Source organism: Octopus sinensis, unplaced genomic scaffold, assembly GCF_006345805.1.
Source record: "Octopus sinensis unplaced genomic scaffold, ASM634580v1 Contig18745, whole genome shotgun sequence".
Classification (NCBI taxonomy): domain Eukaryota; kingdom Metazoa; phylum Mollusca; class Cephalopoda; order Octopoda; family Octopodidae; genus Octopus; species Octopus sinensis.
Window position 1 is genome coordinate 33,781 of NW_021835992.1, and position 7,114 is coordinate 40,894.

Genomic DNA, 7,114 nt, shown 5'->3' on the forward strand with positions numbered 1-7,114 from the left:
CCAGAAATCAATTGGTATCACAAAAGCTTCACTTGGAACAGAATCGTTTGCTTTCCATGAAACAAAGCATGTTCTTACAGATACAGCATGTGAAAAAAAGAACGATATCTTTCTAGATTTCTAAGCAAATCTCATTATGTGACATATGATTCTAGGGGAACAGGTTTACACAATTACTAGAAACGGGTGAAAAGCTCTAAAAGGAAATGGTCAAGTTCAGTGTGGAATCACGATGGTGACAAGACTTCAGGATTTTATAAATGATCATATCAAAGAGCAAAAGAGTTATTAATTAGAAAAAAGCGAACGTATTGCCCGAATTCAAAAAGTGAAAGGTTTATCATGAAAGCGATCAAGCCCTATGAAATTACCATGCATTTTGACCCTACAAATGGTGAGCATTCTTTCAAAATCGCTAAACAATTACCTCATTATTGAATCTGATACAAGAAAAAAATATAACCTTTTTTGAAAGCTGCAGAATTCGATCCAGAAAACAAATAGTACAAAAATAACAATTACCTCTGGCTGGATCGAGCCAGGATAGTGAGGCCCCTAACTGGTGTGTTGGCGGTTGAGCTTCGGGTTTAGAAATTTTGCTGATTGAAGGTTGGTGGAGGAAGCGTTAGAGTCACTCCTTGGTTAGAACCTCAGCCCGAGCACTCCACCAAATGCATCTTGGCAGGGAAGATCTGAAGAGGCTGGTATTGTGAATACATGTAAGTGAAAGAAAGTGTATAAAACAGTGTATCAGACATCTTGAAATAACTTTCAAAAAATAAAAATTCCCAAAAGGGAATGCGCCCAACCCGGAAGTACTGCAATACCGGGATGACGCGTGGTATGGAGGAAGCAAGCTTCGCAGCACACACCAAGGCACAAAAATAAGCATTATATCTTGCCCCGTGTAAGGGCGTCCCAGATATAAAGCTGGAAAGAACAGATACTACACTTTGATCTTAGCCAAAAGGCCGAGAAGCGACAAATGAACGAACGAACAGATTTTATTGACTTAGCAACCGAAAGAGAAGAGTTATATGAAAAGGTTTTATTAAAATCGAGACATCGAAAGCCTCCTCCTTGCTTTCCTTTTCACTTCTCATGCCCTTTGCAATGAGCAGAGGACTTGCCGAATGTTTTGAGTTTGTTCGTTTAGCTCTCTGGGGAGATCCTGATCAAGCCGTAGCTTATACGCCAGTTTAATCGCAAAGCGCCTTGTTTTCTCCAGTTTGGTGATTATGCGATTTCTCTCGTCTGTAGGGTACCACCCTTCATGTCCATAGATAAGGACTGGTTCTACAGTCGCCTTATAGATAAGGAGAAAGGTGTCTGGGGAGAGATGGAAGCGTATAAGGCTTCTCAGGATCCCGGAAAAAAAAAGGTTAAGAACCGCTGGTATAGAGGATCAAATTTCTATTATTTAAATTAATATCAGATCACCTAATAAGAAATAAATTATGACTGTCATAAACATGTATGCGCCCCACACGGGAAGATTACTTGTATGGATGAGCTTGACGATTTCTATATGATTTTATCGGAAGTATACTCTCTTTTTTTGTCCGTAATAATTTTTTGTTGCTAGGAACTGGAATTCAAAGGCAAGAATTAAGTGCAGAGGTGAACGCTGGGTTACTAATCACAGAAGGGGATATCGAAATTCTTCTGGAAATCTTATAATCGACATTTGTAATACCATTTGTAACATGGCTCTTCAGCACACCGCCACACATAAGCAACCTGGGTAGGTTTTAGAACAAACGAACAAGAAAGGAACGAAAAATATATAATCAAATTGATTATATTTTGTGCAAACAGTCGCAAAAGAAATTATTAGTCGATTCATGTTGTATGAAGGAGCCTTGCTAAACAACGATTATAAGATCTTAAATCTTAGAAGCCATAACAGAATTTTACATAGAAATCATACACAGGCAAAGTAATTTCCTTTTTCTTATACACAGGCAAAGTATATCGAAAGAGTTTAGGAACTAATAAATGATTTTACACTCATCAGGAAATACCACCAGTGCTTGGCTTATCATATTCCTATAGATGGCTTATTTCACATATTGTGAAAAAGAACTTCAGGAGAACATTCTAATATTCCGATGGATGGCTTACCCCACATAATGTGAAAAAAAACTTCAGAAGTTAAAATAACGGTTGCCAAAGGACCTGTTGGGATTCACAAAACTACTACGAAAGGAAGGTTTACAAAGGAGCAGAAAACTCGACAGTCAATGAATTTTCCATATTTAAAGAGATTTAAGACTCCAAATGGAAAATTGTGATCCTGAACGAAAATTAAAATTAAGAAAACTGAGAAACAAAATCAAACATGAAATCAAGAGGAATGTGCTTTAATCCTGGTCGGACTTATTGGAAGTGGAGAGGCTACATTCAAGTGTAAATGTTCATGACTATGCGCTTACTCAAGCAAGGGTAGGCTAAAACCAACTAAAAATTCAAAATTAGTTTCTTCATTTTTTATTGAATTAGTTTGCTCATAATTTGAAAGACAGCCGCGTTTACTGAACAATATCTTCACAAATTCTAAGATTCGTAGAGTTATGCTCAGTGGAGGTCAGATCAATTATTATTATTTAACTGACAAGACCACGGTAAAAATCACAAGGTCAGATCAATGAAGTCAATTTAAACCCACTTAGTCGGAACAGAAGCAAAAACATGATTAGTTTCATCCACGGTTTAAATTATTAATACAACAGACTTAACTTTAAGTGAAAAAAAAAACTTGCAGATATCGCACGCTGAAATGACTTTTCTTTTAACATAATTCTTCTCACAAAAAGGGAACTCAAATGGTCCCGGAGTTCTAGCTATAAAACTGGACATTAAGAATGCATTCAACAGCCTGAGGAGAGATGTGATTCTCGAAACCTGCTTAGAAGGGCTCCTGATATTATCGGCTTGGTTCACTTGGCATATGGGTCAGACAGCTCTCTTCTTTTTGGAGATGAAATTATTAAATCGTGCACAGGAGTTCAGCAGGGCGACCCTATCGGTCCACTGCTGTTCGCCCTCGGCATTGACTCTGCCGTACGGAAAGTCGATTCTTTTTTCAACCTGTGGTACCTCGATGATGCAACCATCGGGGCCCCTCTGATACTGTGATTCAGGATATTTTCAACATAATTCCCACCCTCCGTGAAATTGGACTGGAAGTAAACGTCAGCAAGTGCGAGCTTATAAATATCTCTTGCTCGCACGAAGAATTCGGTTCCGCACTAAACAAGCTGCAACTTCGCCTGCCGGGGCTGACAACCACACCCATTGATGATGTTCTATTCCTCGGCGCGCCCATGGGCCAAATCCAACTTAAGAAGTCGCTATCTGAGAAAGCCAAATGGGTCACTGATTTCACAAATAAGCTCATGTTGCTTGATTCTCACTACGGATTTTTCGTGCTCAGAGCAAACCTCATTTTGCCAAGGCTTCTATATTTGCTGCGAACTTCAAACTGCTCAATACAATCCGACATGCTTCAATCGCTCGATACTTCTCTGAAGTTGGCCGCTGAAAAAATCCTAAACATATCCTTTGATGACGCTGGTTGGACTTGCTGCAAATTACCTCTACGCCTTGGCGGAGTTGGACTCCGTTCACCTCTGGACATGGCTCTTCCTGCATTCCTCTCCTCACGTGCGAGCTCCCAAGCCCTCATCACCCAAATCCTACGTAACTCTCGCGGATTGGAAGAGGACCGGGTTTTCTCTGGAGCTTGCGAATTCTGGAAGGGATCTGGATTGGCCATTCCATCTAACATTTCACGCCAATGGGATTGGGATGATATCTCCAGCAAAGCTAAAATGGAAGCAATCAAACCTACACTGGATCAGCATCGCCTCGCTTGTTTCGGTGCCGCTGCCAGACCTGAAAGTGGGGCGTGGCTTAATGCCCTCCCTTGCTCCCAATCTGGAACCCTTCTCGATAATGACTGTGTGAGGATTGGCGTAGCAATGCGCTTGGGACTTAATGTCTGTTCGGGGGGCCGATGCCGATGTGGGAGTAAAGTCGATACCAAAGGACTACATCCCCTGTCATGCAGAAGGAGTGCTGGCCGTGCTCCCAGACACTCTGCTATCAACGAGACTATTTCGGCTGCGTTACAAGCAGCTGGATTCCCGACAGAACTGGAACCCGTCGGGCTTGACCGTGGAGACGGTAAACGCCCAGATGGAGTCACCATTTTCCCGTGGAGTAATGGGAAATGCCTCGCGTGGGACTCCACGTGCACAGACACCTTCTCAAAGACCAATATAGTTGACTCCGCGATCAGTCCAGGCTCAGCCGCTGAGAAGGCTGAGGTACATAAAGCTCAGAAATATTCCAACCTGCTGGACAACTTTATCTTCTCCCCAATATCTGTAGAAACCTGTAGAAACCTGCAGCAATTTGCAGCAAGTCCAACCAGCGTCATCAAAGGATATGTTTAGGATTTTTTCAGCGGCCAACTTCAGAGAAGTATCGAGCGATTGAAGCATGTCGGATTGTATTGAGCAGTTTGAAGTTCGCAGCAAATATAGAAGCCTTGGCAACATGAGGTTTGCTCTGAGCACGAAAAATCCGTAGTGAGAATCAAGCAACATGAGCTTATTTGTGAAATCAGTGACCCATTTGGCTTTCTCAGATAGCGACTTCTTAAGTTGGATTTGGCCCATGGGCGCGCCGAGGAATAGAACATCATCAATGGGTGTGGTTGTCAGCCCCGGCAGGCGAAGTTGCAGCTTGTTTAGTGCGGAACCGAATTCTTCGTGCGAGCAAGAGATATTTATAAGCTCGCACTTGCTGACGTTTACTTCCAGTCCAATTTCACGGAGGGTGGGAATTATGTTGAAAATATCCTGAATCACAGTATCAGAGGGGCCCCCGATGGTTGCATCATCGAGGTACCACAGGTTGAAAAAAGAATCGACTTTCCGTACGGCAGAGTCAATGCCGAATAAATTGGAAATAACACGAAGTGCTCCCCGCAGGTCCCCACCATGAATTTACGAGAAACTTCTCCTCTGATCCACTCCCTCTCATCTCCCAAGCGTGGCCGATTAAATTCGTGCCGCCCAGGCTGATCAATTAGTTCCTCAATAGGGCGTTCAGGGAGGGATTTTAGATGCGTTTTAATTTCAGAAGCCAAAGACTTGCGGTTTTCTGAAGAGTGCACAGAAGTTCCAAGTTATCTATTGAAAAAATTATTTTTGAATAATAAAAAAGTTTAGGAAAAGAGGCATACCGAAAATAAATTCTATCTTTACGAAAAACTTAACTAAATAGTTAATATTTTTACGCAAATTCTTCTGATTGCGCTGTCAATTGGTGGTAAATTGTGTTAATGACTGTGCTAATGTGGTTTCAACTATCAAAGTGTTTTTCAAAATCTGTTAATTGCACACTCTATTCAAGGTCGTGCAATCTGTAATTGCACATTCTGTCAAAGTCAAATATGATAATAGCTATAGTCAAATATGATACGTGAGATTTTTGCCTCGAAGGTTTTAATGGACCTCATCATGAATGTCGAGGACATTAACGTTGTTCATTTTAATCAAATGCAGAAAATAATTTTTGATTTTTTGGCGGAAAGGTTTTAAGGACCTCATCATGTAAGTCGAGGACATCGTAGTTGTTCATTTTAACCAAAATGCAGAAAATATTTTTTAATTTTTTTTTGGCGGAAAGGTTTTAAGGACTTCATCATGTAAGTCGAGGACATTGTAGTTGTTCATTTTAACCAAAATGCAGAAAATTTTTTTTTAATTTTTTTGGGGGGGAAGGTTTTAAGGACTTCATCATGTAAGTCGAGGACATCGTAGTTGTTCATTTTAACCAAAATGCAGAAAATTTTTTTTTAATTTTTTTGGGGGGGAAGGTTTTAAGGACTTCATCATGTAAGTCGAGGACATCGTAGTTGTTCATTTTAACCAAAATGCAGAAAATTTTTTTTTAATTTTTTTTGGGGGAAGGTTTTAAGGACTTCATCATGTAAGTCGAGGACATTGTAGTTGTTCATTTTAACCAAAATGCAGAAAATTTTTTTTTAATTTTTTTGGGGGGGAAGGTTTTAAGGACTTCATCATGTAAGTCGAGGACATTGTAGTTGTTCATTTTAACCAAAATGCAGAAAATTTTTTTTTAATTTTTTTGGGGGGGAAGGTTTTAAGGACCTCATCATGTAAGTCGAGGACATTGTAGTTGTTCATTTTAACCAAAATGCAGAAAATTTTTTTTTAATTTTTTTGGGGGGAAGGTTTTAAGGACTTCATCATGTAAGTCGAGGACATTGTAGTTGTTCATTTTAACCAAAATGCAGAAAATTTTTTTTTAATTTTTTTTGGGGGGGGAAGGTTTTAAGGACCTCATCATGTAAGTCGAGGACATCGTAGTTGTTCATTTTGACCAAAACGCAGAAAAATTTTTTTTAATTTTTTTTGGGGGGAAGGTTTTAAGGACCTCATCATGTAAGTCGAGGACATCGTATTGCCAATTTGAAGTTGGTGTGCACACACAGACAGACAGACAGACACACAGACAGACACACAGACAGACAGACACACACCATACCATTTTATTATTAAGATTAATTTTTTTTGGGGGGGGAAGGTTTTAAGGACCTCATCATGTAAGTCGAGGACATCGTAGTTGTTCATTTTGACCAAAACGCAGAAAAATTTTTTTTAATTTTTTTTGGGGGGAAGGTTTTAAGGACCTCATCATGTAAGTCGAGGACATCGTATTGCCAATTTGAAGTTGGTGTGCACACACAGACAGACAGACACACAGACAGACACACAGACAGACAGACACACACCATACCATTTTATTATTAAGATATTAGAGAAACTTCGTGTAAAGTAAACATCGGTTAATTGCATAACATGTATCCACAGCAAATCTTATTCAATTATCCATTATTTTATAAAATCAATATCTTATAATCGTCAGTTCGAATCCGATGGAACCAAGTTTTCAGCCGGGGTCAAATCTTGTCAACGTTCCCCACCCGTGAGGCGACGAGTCCATCTGGCACGACACAGATGTCGAAAGGGGAGCTCTTACCTTCCCCTGATCACATTACCGATGAAGAATCTCCATT

At 40.1% G+C, this 7,114-nt stretch overlaps 1 non-coding gene across 1 annotated transcript; it reads right to left on the reverse strand.

Moving 5' to 3' along the window:
* Positions 1 to 793: 793 nt before the first annotated feature.
* Positions 794 to 983, reverse strand: LOC115231623. Its single transcript, XR_003883539.1, has one exon. It is a non-coding gene; the product is annotated as a U2 spliceosomal RNA (small nuclear RNA).
* Between the last annotated feature and the right edge of the window lie 6,131 nt (positions 984 to 7,114).